Source organism: Chamaea fasciata, unplaced genomic scaffold (genome assembly GCF_029207755.1).
Source record: "Chamaea fasciata isolate MVZ Bird 193981 ecotype frontalis unplaced genomic scaffold, bChaFas1.0.hap1 SCAF_1, whole genome shotgun sequence".
Taxonomy (NCBI): domain Eukaryota; kingdom Metazoa; phylum Chordata; class Aves; order Passeriformes; family Sylviidae; genus Chamaea; species Chamaea fasciata.
Genome location: NW_027094086.1, coordinates 96,874,140 through 96,889,324, shown reverse-complemented (window position 1 = coordinate 96,889,324; position 15,185 = coordinate 96,874,140). Strand labels below are relative to the sequence as shown.

Genomic DNA, 15,185 nt, shown 5'->3' with positions numbered 1-15,185 from the left:
GTGGAGGGAGAGGAACAGCGCAGCCCGAGAAGCTTCCGAAGGGGTTGCGGAGAGTGGAGCCGCCTGCCGCTCGCAAGCCTCCCGGCGTGAGGAGGCGGGGAGCCGCGCTGCCGACACTCGCACGCCGGCCCTCTCCGCAGTCACTTGCCCGCAGTCACATCAAGGCAGCAAAAGTTCGCTAGCAACAAAGGTAACCTTTTCCTTCTCTCTCTCCCCTCCTCCCTGCAGAGCGCCTGAATTACTTGGCTCGACAGTAACTTTTTTTTTTTTTTTTTGCCACACACAACACTCAGGGGAAAAAAAAAAAAAAAAAGAAAAAAAAACACCTTTGCAAAAGTGAAAAGAAAAAAAAAAAAGCCAGGCCCAGACGGTCAGGAGAAAACTTAGTTCAAAAACATTTCAGAAAAGAAGGAGAAAGTACCGAGAAGGGAATAATAGAGATAGGGAGAAAGAAAAAGCGAAGTTCCCTTCATTTTATTCCCCGTGCTGCCTACCAGCCGCATTGCCCTCCTCTACTGCCCACCACCCCGCACCCAGCTGTCCTCTGCCGTCTGCCCCTCTGTCCGCGCTATATAGTGCCGCGGTCGCCGGCCCGCCCCCCGCCATGAATAACGCGCGGCGCGGCAGGGAGCGCCGGCCCTCGCCAGATCCAGGGTTCGGTCACGCAGGGCTGTGAGGGCTGTGAGGGCTGTGAGGGCGGTGAGGGCGGTGAGGGCGGTGCGGGGCGGTGCGGGGGACGTAGCCCTGCCGGGGGTTTATGGGCACTTCTTAAAAATCAGCTGTGAGTGGTAGGGTACTGGCGAGAGGGGCACGTCACGTGTCTCTAGTTTCAAGAAAAAGTGGTCTCTGTGCGTGTGCACTTCCCTGTGACCGTGTGTGTTTCTTTGGCACCGAGAGCGGCGAGAGAAGCTCACGTAGAATGCCATTTTTTGGACTCCTAGCTACAACCCTGTCCACCTTGGGGCTGAGAGCCGCGGCCCTGGCGAAGGTGCGCATGTGCTGGCGCTCGCACATGCCCGCCCGCAGGTTCGGGGCATACCTTGTGACCGATTTACAGCTCACACGACAGCCGTGTTTCCAAGGAAGACCGGGGGGGGAAATATATGTGCGTGACCACACCCACACACACAGGCACCCCACCCGCATTTGCCAAGATGTTGCTCTCTGGCCCAGGACTCGGTCCGTATCTTGCCCCATCTTCGTGGATGAGCCTCCCTCAACTTTTTTTTTTTTTTTTTTTTTTTTTTAATGTTCTCTGTACTCTTAAACCTTTTCCTTCCATATATATGAAAGTGGTTTCCATTGCAATGTTCTCACAAATCTAGGATAAAAAGACAAACAATCCATTCCCCCAAACTCCCAACATCAAAATCCTACATGGATTTTGCACAATGCATGTATTTGTCTTCAGGCCACTGCAAATTCTCTTCCCGTTTCACGAGGCGTATTTTGCTCCCCTTGTTAACTGGACTTAACTTTGAGAAAATCTGAATTGGCAGTACCAAATTTTGTGACCATTTTTTCTGAAACTCTACTGCACTCTCATGAGGAAGAGGATGGTGAAGTGTGTATATATAGATGAAGATATGGTGTTTCAGTCAGAGAAGCTTGCTCCTCATGAAAAATAAAAACAGCAATGCTCACAGAACTAGCTTATACAAATATGTTCTGCCGTGGGAATGATGAGCCAGGCAACTGTTCTACTTTCATCATTAACTCTGAAGCTCATCTTCCAGTAATTCATCAGCTGTTCAAATGTGTCAAAATTCAAGTGGAAGAGAGAAGTATAAATGTTATTGCTCAAGGTACTGGCCATGATACTGTTAATCTTGAAAGCTGCACTTTTTACAAGTCTTTTTATTTTAGGTAATTAGAATCACTTATTCAGTTTTCTCTATTCTTAATTCAGTACTTATACCTTGTATCTTGAAAGGAGTATCATACATAGCAGGATAAAAAATATCTGGTTCTATTTCTGAAAAATATCGTGTAAGAGCAGACACTTTTCCTTGGGAAATTAAAGATGCTTTAGAAGAGAGATCAGCCTTGCTTCTCGATGGGTGACTACCAAGGCTTTTTCAGTATTCTTTTGTCCTCGTGCTCATTTTACTAATTGACCAAAAGAGGTCGCAGGTTGTCCAGGACTGACTTATAGATTCCCTATCTGCACGAGCCCATCTACAAAGGGGGAATTGATCAAGCCCAGTATCCTCCGTGTTTAGTTTCAGTGGGTTTTTTGTTGTTGTTGTTTTTTGGTTGGTGTTTTGTTGGGGGTTTTTTTAAGTTTTGTTTCAGACTGGGTTTTTGTTTGGTTTGTCTTGGTTTTTCCCCAGAGTATTGCAGGAAAATTTGCTGTTACTTTTTTGTAAATTTTAATAACTGTTTGTAGGTGATGAAGTCCAAAGATCCTTGGGGCTGTCTGGCAGCCTGTATCAGATTAGGTCTACCAGGAAGAGGAGGCCTTCTTCTTTCACATTGTATGTATAAAGGTATCTTTTCAGTTGGGGTGAGCTTTTATAGCATGCTGCTTTCAAAGCTGAAACAAAAATGGAAAGGAAATGCTGCGAGAATATAAGTAAAATGGGGCAAAGGGGATAGGAGGAAAGAGAACAAGCTTTTCCTTACCAGAGTTGTACACCTCACACAGTAATACCAGTGTAACTTGTATTTCAGACTATGGTAAGAGCATTTTCATCAAGCTGAATTTTTATTCTCAAAATCAGAAAGACTTTTTTTTTCCTTTCTCTTCTTTCTTATATAATGTTACACAAGCTGTAGTGAACCATTTTGAAGTCCTGTTAATCCAAGGAGATATGTTCAATGTCACACAATAGAGGAAATTGCCCTTTTTTAAACACACAATTGTTGAACTTAGTATATATTTATAAATAGCATTAATCAAGATCAATGCAATATCAAGGCACTTTGACCAAAAGCACTGTAAATGAAAAATTAACATCAACAGAGCTGGATCACATTTGCAAGGAGAAAGCCAGTGATGTGTCAGAGGTCAGGTCGGTCTAACAGCTTCTACTAAAAACACAGCGGTTTGCACTGTCTTTACTGAAGGGGACTGCATGAAAATACAGTTATAATGAATGACAGAATTTGGTTCAGAGCTGTACTTAGCAATCACAAGATGGATACCAATGTATCTGGAAAGCCAGAATAGAAATTTATAAAGAAAAAAAGCCCAAAACTAAAAACCTCAACATGCACCTTTAGCTAAAAATTCTAATATGCACTTAGTAGCTAACAGCTGAATTACACTTACATCCCAATCTTTAGTATTATTGTAGGAACTGTTTTACTTGAACGAGACCAAGCGCTAAATATGCAAAGTAGCAATGTTTAGAAAGCTGTAGCAAATCTGAATTTTCTTATTTACATATACTGTTTATTCTAGAGACTTTGCATTTTTTTCCTGTTTATTCAGTTTTACTGGGAAAAGAGGGAGAGACAAAAGTCATGTACTGAATCTCTACAGTCAGTTCTAAACAATAGAAAACAGAAGAGAAACAACTGTGAGGCACTTGTGCTTCAGGAAATCCCATGTCCTCCCATATAATGGAAGCACAAAATGAATGTATTTTATTTCCACTTCATCCTCCCACTGTCTTCATATTCAGCTCTCCTCTCTAGTGCCTTAGCTGAATTCATGCCTTTTTGTATCTTTTCATGGTGTCTGTGTTTGCTACAGGGACAAACATGGGAAATAGATTTGTGGTTGAAGTAGCTCTACTTTCAGCTTCACTTTATGGAGTAATCCCAACTTTTTAGTGTAATTCCTTGTAGTACATATCGTTATAGCACTCAAAATATAACTGTCAAGAATGTGAGCTTCCCCTATAATGCCATTTTAAAAAGTGTGTTACTTTGCAACCCTTTTCCTTTTTCAGACAAAAACCCCAACCAAACAACCAACCAACAAACCCAAAAAGCAAAACCAAAAAACTAAACAAACAAAAAACAAAAAAACCAAAACCAACCCCAAATTAAAAAACCTTCACAGAAATCTAGAGATTCATAGCTCATCTTAGGTTGAGGGCTAAGTCCTCATTTACAAAGCATCCATTAATTTTGGTATCTCTGCTCTTCTTTTTGCCAACCTTGAAATTTTATGTACAATAAACTTCTGAAGTAAAGAGAAAGTAGAATTGCCTAGATATGTTCTTGTTTTTCAGAGGAAGAATACTCAGATTTTCAATTAAGTCAGTTGATATAATACTTAATTGTAAAGATACTTTGCAAATCACTGCTTTCTCAAAGGCAAGGAGTAAAATCTCAGCATTGTCAACTGTATGTAATAACATAGTTTAATGAAAATTTCCTGCAGACCTCCTTCTGTTTTGGGGCGAGACATGAACATTTCAGGTGTTTTCCATTTCTTTAGACTCTTATGCTAGTTGTGCAGACTTACAAAAAGCAAATTCAGCTGGATTCTTCACAAATGTTACCCTGTGCTGCTTGTCTGAAGATGGCAATCTGAATTGAGTGTGGTGGAACAAACTGAATTTGAAAGCAGATAAAATTAGGAAGCCAAAGGAGAAATAACAAATGCCTTGCTGGGAAGTCAACTGAATTGAGACATTTCTTTGCTATCAGACACACATAAAGAAAGATGTGTATATGGATGGTATTACAGAAACAGTTACCAAACACTTCCCTCTACTAATTGAGACATCTTGTTAAACATAAATAGAGGGAGGGTACATAGCTGATAGGTTTCGTTTTACAAAGCTCTTATCCAGAGATGTGTTCATATCTTATGTACTAGTTAGGAATTATATAGTGGTCTGGCAATAAAAATCTTATGGGATTTAAAGAGAACAGGGGGATTAGAGGGAAGAGGAAATGAAGGAAAAAATCTAGCTCCCAGGACTTCTTCATAAAAAGAGAAGAGATTGCTGCTTGACCAGATGTTCTCCACACCCACACTGCAGTCAGCAATCTGGGATATTGTGCACGTTCCAAAATGCAGACGTCATAAGAGATGAAAGGAGAAATGCTGCTGCTTCAAAGTGTACAGTCTGGTGGAGATAGACTTACTGACATGGTTAAACTTCTGTCCACAAGTAAAAATAAAAACCAAACCAAAACCAAAACTGAACCAAAAAAAAAAATCCAACAAAACCAAAAAGACCCCTAAACTAAACAAAACAAACCAAAAAAAAAAAACCAAACCAAAAAAACACCTTAATAAAAAACCATATCCTACTTAAAATCTCAGTGAGGTGTTGAAGTGGAAAGACTTTAGATTACTGAAGAAGAATACAGCAAAGACTGGAGTGAATGAAGAACTGACCTTTATGCATATTTGATTTTGAATAAATACATTATGTTTTAGGTCATTCTAAAATTTAGCAGGTCATGAACATACCTCATGTTAAGATTTACATACAATCAAAGTCAGAAGACAAAAAATGTAAGAAAATATGTGATTAATTTAGCACAAGCTGATTCTTTTCTCTATTCATCAATCTCACAGCTTCATGACACTGTTACAGTACAACATCTCATATTTACAAAATGTTGCCTATATGTTACAGAAAAAAAAGGCATTCATTTTAATACCTGTAAATCTAGATGTTTTGTTACCATGTGGCCTTCAGAATAAGACAAAAACACTCTTAAAAACTTTGCAGGATGTAAGTTGAGCAAGAAAAATATCAAGTTGTAAAATCATCTATCACAGACTGCTGGTGGAGGTAAAAGCATATGCTGTGAGTTGTATTGAGAAGTTTCTTCCCACAAAAAGCATGAAGTGTTCTGGGACAATCTGTGTGCAAAAAAAATAGATCGTTTGAAGTCCATTTTATAAATTACACAAGTTCAAGTCACATATCTCAACCATTTCTAGGTGAGAATGGTATCTCTAACATTGCATATATTGCCCTAACTAATGAATTATTGATTGTACATTGTCAATAGTTGTCATACCTTCTCTCTTTTCAACTCTACTTTTTTGTTTTGTTTTATCTTGGATGTCAGACTATGCATCTTACTCCAGCATTGGGCAGCATTGAATACCCAAAGCCTTTTTGGTCTCATGGGAGTTAAAGTCTGTCCTACTGTTGATCACACTAGGCACGTCTCAGGTCTATCTGAATGCCTACTGTTATGCCTCTCAATCCTCTGGCTGCTAATGCCTAAGAAAGTTGTAGGTTACAATCTTTAAATAACCAATTATAATACACATAATTTTTACAAGTAACTGAGATACACCACTAATACCAGGAAACCCATTCACATTATTTACCATCAGATCCTACTCTGCTTCAATTTACTTCCCTATTGCATTTCTTCAACTAGGATTTAAATGTCTAGGAAGACAGCAGTTCTCATAATTTCCATTTCATTAGCCATTTATAATTTTGAGTACCTCTACTAATTAATTAAATAATATTGATGTCCATCATGGATACCCTGACAGAGAACAATGCATAATTTCTGATTAGCAAACTCCTTTCATAATTGCTCAAATATTAATTCTAAATTAACGGGGTGGTTTGGGGGGATTTCTTGGTGGTTTGTTTGTTTGTTTGGGGGTATTTTGGGTTTTTTTCCCCCCCCCAATGCAGGCCCTTATTTTTGAGAAGACTTCAGGAATAGTGTGGTTCTCTTGGACGTGCAGGGCATAATTTCAACAAAATATACTAATTTGTATATTCAGAAGCTTTATGCATTTCATAGTGTGTATTGCATAGTATGTGCCCAACCAGCCTGTCAGGTTTTCAGTCTATTTTCTTTACAATGGCATGCAACAAGAGTTGTGCAGGACCATGAACAGAATTATAAAGAAGCAAAATTAGAGTACAAAAACTGTAGCTTCCTGTAAAAAATTAAGTTTCCTGTACTCATGAGGATTAGTGTAGACACTTTAAAATATAAAAGAAATTCTTGTGGGTAAGAGGTGCTTAATTGTTTGTCTCACAAGCAAGTTTTGTTTGGTCAGTGGTTTGTTGTTTTGCAAATGTCTTTGATGGGCATTTCTACCTATGCCCAAAGCAAAACAGGAATAAAAAAATTAAACCATGGCTAACAATACTTGCTGGAAAATTCAAATGATTTCACAACAGTGCAATATACCTTGATGACAGAAGATTTGCACAATGGTACCACTGAGCAATCTGATCCTAAATCCGTCAAGTATAATGGGAATCTCTGTCCTTTTAGAAGCCATTGGTTAGGGTCTCTAGCTGGAGCATAGTTTCGGGCATGAATTTGGGCTCTGGATGTGGAAACTGCAGAAAAGTATCCTCAGATTTGCTACAGACTGAAAGGAAGAATTTCAAAGTAAAATGACAGAAAAATACTTTGTTTCAAAAAACCCATACCTAGAAAGAGAACAGAAACACAGATGACATATTTGATAATGCCTTCTTAATATCATGTGCTGTCTGGTGCTTCTTGTTTTTCTGTTTTTCAAAATTCCATCTCCCTCAGGGCTAGTTAGAAATTTAGTGTGACTTTTTAAACAGATCTTAAATAAGGCTGGTTACAAATTTCAGCACAGTTATTGCACAAAGCTTATCTCTGCAATTCACAAGAGTGTTGTATGTCTTGGTTTTGGGTCTGAGTTACAAACTCAGTCACTTCTTAGGAGAATCTTGAAAGTCAAGTCATAGCATATAAACAAACATTCTGCTTCTTCTGTGTACAGGAGTTTCTCAGAAGGATAAATGTCACAAATGATGCTAGAAATATATGTACATCTCCTTGTTATACATATGGGTGTGACCAGAAAACAAAGCAACTAAATCAAATCCCATTCTTGTTGCTGAAGTCATTGAATATATTCCTGTTAAGCATTTGGGTCTGAACAAATGAGTGGCCCTTTGACATTAGGTTTAGCAAACTAGTACAAAACTGAGTTTTGAAGTGCACCCAGTGCAGAAACAGGAGCTTCTGTACTCACTACTTCAACTTACTCATCAGATATCACTAAAACAAACTACTTGATCATGTTGATTTTTATAGGCACCTGGAATAACAACACCATCCCTGGAAATTTCCTGTTGTTTACTAGAGGAAGAGGACTGTGCTTTATTTACTATTGAATATCATATTTAAAGTAATTTGAAAATGTGGACATTTGAGGCTCACCTCAAAAATTAGGATGGGAGGACAAGGCCAGAAGTTGTGTTAGGGAGATTTAAATTGTATATTAGGAAAAATTTCTTCACCAAAAGGGTTCTCAAGCACTGGAATAGGCTGTTGAGGGAAGTGGTTGAGTCACTGTGGAGGCATTTAAAAAATGTGTGGATGTAGCACTTAGAGGCATGGTTTAGTAGTGGACTTTGCAGTATTAGGTTTATGGTTGGAGTCAATGATCTTAAGGGTCTTTTCTAACCTAAATGATTCTATCATTCTATGATATCTGAACAGAAGTAATTGTGGAGAACATCTACAAGAAACATTACTAGCTTTCAGTTAAACAAAATCTCTCATGGGGAGTTACTTTTAGGAAGGTAGTCTATGAGAGTCCTATCACTTGCGGAATCCCTTTTATCTTGTGCTCCCACTGGTTTGATTGTCCTTTCATAGCACTGATAAGAATTAATGGAGCCAATGTTGAAAAGTTGTCAGGAGGGGAAAGAGAACCAAATCCTGCATATCAGACGTCACTTGGCAGTAAATCTTGGCACATAACACTTAACTAGGAAATTAAAGGAATGAATACACCTCTCCCCTTCTATCTAGAAAATGTAAAGAACACTATTATTATTATTATTATTATTATTATTATTATTATTATTATTATTATTATTATATGTTGGCATTCAAAGTGTAACCTGTTCAAGAACTTGTTATGTATGGGATACTGGGTTTGAAACTAGAATTCAATTCTGAAGGAAGACTTCTGAAATGTGCTTTAGAAAACTTCTAAATTATGGATGAAAACTGACAGAACCTGATGTAATTTCTTGCATTGCACAGTAGTTCGTCACCCCAAAAAACAAGAAAAATTTCCCACGCTTGCAGAAAGATGTCTATATCCTGTCCTTATTGGCTTCTGTATCTTAGTCTTCACTTTAGACTATTTCCGCACTAAAAATCTTCATTGAATTCAGCCAGATTGGTCAGAAGTATGATGGTTGCAGCAGTTGTTACTGATATAAATATATATGTATGTGTATATATATATATTTAAATACTCATATTTAGTTTTATTATCACAGCAGGACATGGAAAGGGTTGTACTGACAAAGATAATAGTCCTATTTCTGCAGCTGTGTCCCTCCTAACTGCATTTTGTACAATGTACAACTGTTTCAGCCTGCTAGAAAAGTGATTTCAAGCAGATGCTTCATGAGCTTTCTGGCCGCATCTACAATCAAATTTCCTAGCAAGAATTTTTATTATTCCAGACAGAAGATGAAGGCTGTCTCTTTCCATGTTCCCATTAAAAATGTTACTCTTCATTTTAACCAACTTAATTAATATTCCTTAAATTGCTTCTAGTTCATACATGACTCTCGAAGAAAAGTACAGCATAAAAATTAGTCACTGTCTTCCATGGACCACATATACAGTTGCATCTTTTACTCCTATTCATTTGATTTTTAAAAGAAGTACCTATGCAGCATTTTATAATTAAAACAAATGCTAACTTTTTTATTGACAGAGGTCGTCTCTCAAACCCCAAATTATGAGAATAGTAAGTTCAAGAAAAAGCCTATTGCAGTCTTGCTATTAATAACACATACCAACATAGCTTAAGACTTTCACTAACACTACCAGTTTCATTCAGCATATACCATCCTGTAAATCTTCATTGCTCCTCCAAATTCTTAGCATTGCATACAATCAGCTCGTCTGAATGAAGTGCATGACCTTAATTTTTCTTCTTTACAGCTGACATTTTTCTCGCTTAGAATTTTAAATTTAATCTGTGTAAGGACTGAAATGCCTTATAACAATTTACACTGAGAATTTGCTTAGATGAGAAGTTAATTAAAAGTCACTTTGGAAAAAGACTAGGTCATGCTTTCTAAGCTAGGCTACCTCTCTATAAATCTAAGGACTTGAGCCACGAAATATTTATTATTATGGGAATAGCATATTATTTTATATAATACAGTCATGATGATACATAATAGAATAATCCATATTGATAAATGTATGCAAGTATGGACACATATATTAAACTTGCCATCAGAAAATGTGGGTCACAGTCAGTCCCACATCCACATGTGTGACAAAAAGAAGGAACTCAATGGTATTATTTAATGCTATTAAAAACTATTTTTTTCATAGTTCTCTGATAGAGGTAATCAAAAAGTGGAAATATGCCTCAACAAAATGGAGCAGTTTTGCTTTAATAATCTAACCAGAGGTCCAAAACCATCCTTGACTGAAAAAGATGAATAACAGCCATTAGATTTTTTTTCCAGACAACTGAACAGACTAGCAGCTCAAAAATCTGGAAATTATTAAACATAAAAATACCACTCAGCTCCCTCCTTGGGATGTTAAAAATATTAAAAACAATAAAGAATCATTTGAACTAAGTCATCTGTTGTTCTATGTCGTGGGATCTACAAGATGTGGCAATAACAGATGATACAATAACAAAATGTTCTTAGAAGAAATCTGCATTTGGAAATAATTTGTTAAATTGTGGATTTTGCACTTTCAAAAGCAACACCATGATTTTCAATGATGCATTAAAAATATGCTAATTGTAGTAAGATGAAGGCATCATTTTATGTCTTCTGGAGGCATTATTATTTCCATATGGTGCAATACTTTTCACTCAGTTATGATATACTATAATACTGATTGCTAGATTGTTACTGTGCCTTCCTTAATTTATTGTACTACAGCCCTCTAAATAGCATACAATTCTAAATAGCAAAGATTAGATACTATAAATACTGTTTATACACTGCAATAGTTCAGTACAGAATAGAGGCTTATAGTACTCCAAACAAATGGGAGCTGGATTAAACTTATAGTATCATTTATTTCCATGGTTATAAAAGACCACTAACAAGCTGAAGCATTAGAAATCAAATAATCCTTGCATTACCTACAATGGAAAATACTATTAACACTGAATGAAATGTAGCTAAAGTTGCTGAGTGCAGCAGTTACCCTCTGTCAGGGTTCACACCAGGAGCAGTTAAATTTCCTTATTCAACAAAACTGTTGGTGTAGTAGGGAACCACCGCCCAAAACACAAGCCACATGCATGGCTGAACAGATGCTTAGCTGTGTGGGTGGAGGGATTTCTCTGGAGTTTAACACAAACGAATGGGTTGGGCAATGCTGGAGTAGGGTTTTGCATGTGCTCAGAAGCAAAACAAGCAGCCTAAAAGACAAACAATTTCAGGAGACAGCTGGATGGGAACACTAGGTACAGTGAGTGGAAGGAAAGACTCTTTCAAAATTACATTTCCTGCATTTTTCAGGAGTGTATGCAAAAATCCAAAAGAATAAAAGATTTAGTTCCATGGGCCTCAGAAATAAGAATCATCAGCCAGCCAAAAAACCACTAGCCCACAAATCCAATTAACCTTCTACCAAATAATCAGCTACTCAAGAGTGACTAATTTTCATGTCTTAAAGACTATATGCTTTTTTTCCCTGGAGCCCATTAACTCCTTTTATGAAATCAGCCCCCTCCTTGCCACAGTGCATCAGTACTTAAACATTTGTTTGATGGGGGATTAGGCTTTTCTAGGTTCATGCGAGGCTGTACCTTTCACTTTCCTCTTAATCAAAGAAAGTGGATAGGTCTGAGCCCATTCCAATGTTTCTAAATACAGAATGATATTTAGAAAGATTTCTGATCAAATTGCCACAGGTCTGAAATTCATGCAAGTTATTGATTTTAGGCTGGATATCAAAATAATACGGCATAAATAGAGATGAGTGGACAATTTTATGGCCACATTACATAAATTTAAAAAAAAATCACCCTGAGTTGGCCCACTAAGGTCCAATTTTAAACAATCTCTCTGCTGCTTAAGCCTATAAATAGCTGGTAAAATATTGAATTCTTTAGAAATTCTTTAATATTAAGGCCGTTCATTTCATATATTTTGGATTTGATGATGGCTGTTAGACTTTGGATACGACTGCATGTGACATTTCTGGAGAGAATAACAATATTTTGTAAAGAAAAAACATACGAACTTCTAACTCAGTGTACAGATGAAATTGGTTAGTAACACCCATTATCTACATTATGTTTGGAACTACTACTCCATTAAAAAAAAAGCTGTGAAAAGTCAGCATTTGCTGCTTAGACCAGCCTATTTGTAATCAATGTAATTACTATGAAACTCACAGTTTCTTGTTAATGGATTCTTTAAAATAGGATAAATAAAATGGCATTTGCAAAACTACCTTCTTTATGCTTTATTGTTGCTGCCACCACAAGCTCCAGAGCTCCTGCCCACAAACATCATTAGAAAAAGACAACTGACTCCGCCAACAGAATTTATGCACCATTTTGTTTTCATACTTGCACCAAAATTTGGACCCTTGGATCTTTTATTTACAAATTGCAAAATCTTAAATATAAGATTATTTTAACAAGTCTGTCATGATTTCCATGTAAGCAAGAGAGAGATTTAAAAGGAAGGCAGTTTGCTCAACCTAATCTTATCATCCCAGGTACATGATATTGTAATATTTATTAGTCCCATAAAAATATGTTATGGGAATAATAACTATTGTTATTATTCCCTTAACAACATGATTATTCCCATAACAATAACAGTGAGTTCTAAAATTGAACCAGGCAGGCTGGGTTTGTTGGGTACATGTATAACATAAGAAAAGAGACAATCCTTGCCATTGGCTTCCTACAAATAGCAGAAGGAAGAAAAATTAAAGAGGTTGTCCATGGTACACTGTTTTTAGAGTCCTCCAAACTCTAAATCAGAGGGTAAATTTTGTGTACAACTGTACAAAAATATTCTCCCTTATATGAAAATGGACTTATTTCTTAGCAAGGTATTGTTTCTATATGAGCAGAGCAGTTTGTCAGTAGGTCAGAAGCACAGATGCAATTGCTTGTTCACACTACAAAATGGCTTAGTGAAACTATCTTGCTCAACTAGATTGGGGGCATTAGACTATCTAGGCAATCAGCTTCAGTCAAAGCAGCTGTACATGGTAGGCTGCTGGCATTTTCAATGGCACAGCTGTGAGGGGAAGTAATCTGTGCTGGGGGTACTTCATGAACTGGTTTTGTGGCCAGGGGGACTGCAATGTCAAATTGCATCTTCAGTTTATATATATATAAATATAGGTAGGTTGGTATATATATATATGTATTTTTAAAAATGCTTCAACACAGAACAGAATTTTTCTGCTAGTGCAATTACACAAGCTCTGTCAAAACTTAACCTGAATTGACAAAAGCTGCCTTCTGTCAGCATGGCTGTGACCGCAGCAGGGGTTCTCTTTAGCAAAACTGTATTGGCCACAATGTGTGAAATTATTTATTACACAAAAATACTGTCTTCTTACACTAGCACAGTGTCATAGGCTGGCTCCTGTTTGCACAGTCTTTCACTGATAGGCATAAAGATATAGTATTTCATGGCAGCATGAAGCCAGATGGGGTACGTGCTGCTGGTCAACAAGGTTCAGATTTTAGTTAAGGAACATCTATGTAGCAAAAAGCTGACTGGCATCTTTGTTGGCACATCATAACATTGAAAAAACACTGCATGCATGCAGTGAGGTTTTTTCTCACTCTTGATGTGATCTCATGTTAAAGCAATTTAGTAAAGCAGAGATGCTGACATATGTGGTACTTGCTGTGTGCCACTGGGATTCCAGGTTCCTGTACCACCCAGACACAAGTGCTGTGGTGGTTCTTTTCTTTTGTAAAGATATGAGTCTCCACCCATAGTCTCAATCTCTTCGAGGTATGAAGTAGGCCTATGTATTTTATTAACATTAGATTAATGAAAGAATAAAAAAATGCAACAGCAAAGCTGAGTGATTGCTTCTCTAACCCCTCTATTTGGGGACCCACACAGGGGACTGCAAGAGTAAAGTTAAGGGTACTGGAGGCAGAGATGCTAAGTATTATTGCAAGGAGAAGCACCAACAAAGCTGAGCAGGATACCTCACTCCTTCCTTGCACTAGAGCCCCTAACAATTTCATTTCATTACTTAACAGGAAGGGCTTGTTTCTAAGATTAAGAAATTATTCTTATTTACCCTAAAGAATCAAGTGAACCGGCCTCTGGGATACAGTGAAAACTTCTGGGATGCTCGTAATATGTGTATTCTTTCAAGACAAAATATCCTGTTCCTGGCTCTAGAGCAAGAGAATCTTTGTGGCCCAAAAGATGATGCTAGTCTCCTAGCTATACCAGTGCTAGAAAGTAAAACCATTCTCTGGCCCTGGGATTAAATAGTATGACAAGACTTACATCTGCAGTTCTAAGTTTTCCTATCCCCTCAAGCAGAGTAGCCACGTCCAAACTGCCAAATATATCTCCTTCAGATCACCATGTAACCACAGAGCCTCATTGAGATTAGATTCAGAAATGGTCCCAGTGGGCAATTGCCTTGCTGCTCCAGACAGGAGGGACACCCAGTGAGTGTTTTGTGTGTTGATGTTTCAGACTACCTAGTCTTCGGGCAGAGTAATGATCAACTTGTGCCATAGCCCTTACTCACAATTTGACAATATCAAGAACCACAAGACAAGGCTTGGACTTGAGAACTGGCTCTGTTTAGTTTAATAGTATAAACACAGACTTAGACTCTTCTGCGTGCGAAAGGGTTATACAAGGTCAAGGACAGATTGGACAAGCACTTGGAAGTTAGGTCTACTGAGGGCTGCTAAATAGCCAAACCACATGAGCTAGAGAAAATCCCCTGAGCTAAAAAAAGCCAGAGATTAGAAGAACAGTCAGGAGATGTGTCAAATATGGTTGTTCTGTACTCACTGTTTCCTGGGAATCAACTCAGTTGCTAGTCTTAGAAACCGCACAGACAGACCTTTGGTCCTCACCAGTAAAAACATTCTTATGCTCTCAGAAGTCACAGAAGCCAAGAGTGCACTGAGCTCAGTTGTTTGAGACTACCTTTATACATATATATAGATGTATACAAATGCTTTTGCTTTGAGGTTGTTGGGATTTTTTTAAGATCTTCTCCACCGCACTAATGATACCATGAAATGTCAGGAGTGCTATGCTGTGACT

General features: G+C 37.8%; 1 long non-coding RNA gene across 1 annotated transcript in view; it reads left to right on the top strand.

Annotated features, from left to right (window-relative positions):
• The first annotated feature begins 100 nt into the window (after positions 1–100).
• The window catches only part of LOC136293540 (uncharacterized), a 61,557-nt gene continuing 46,472 nt past the window's right edge, over positions 101–15,185 (top strand). The window contains exon 1 of the long non-coding RNA XR_010722171.1: positions 101–190. This is a non-coding gene — a long non-coding RNA (uncharacterized lncRNA). The remainder of the gene's footprint in view (positions 191–15,185) is intronic.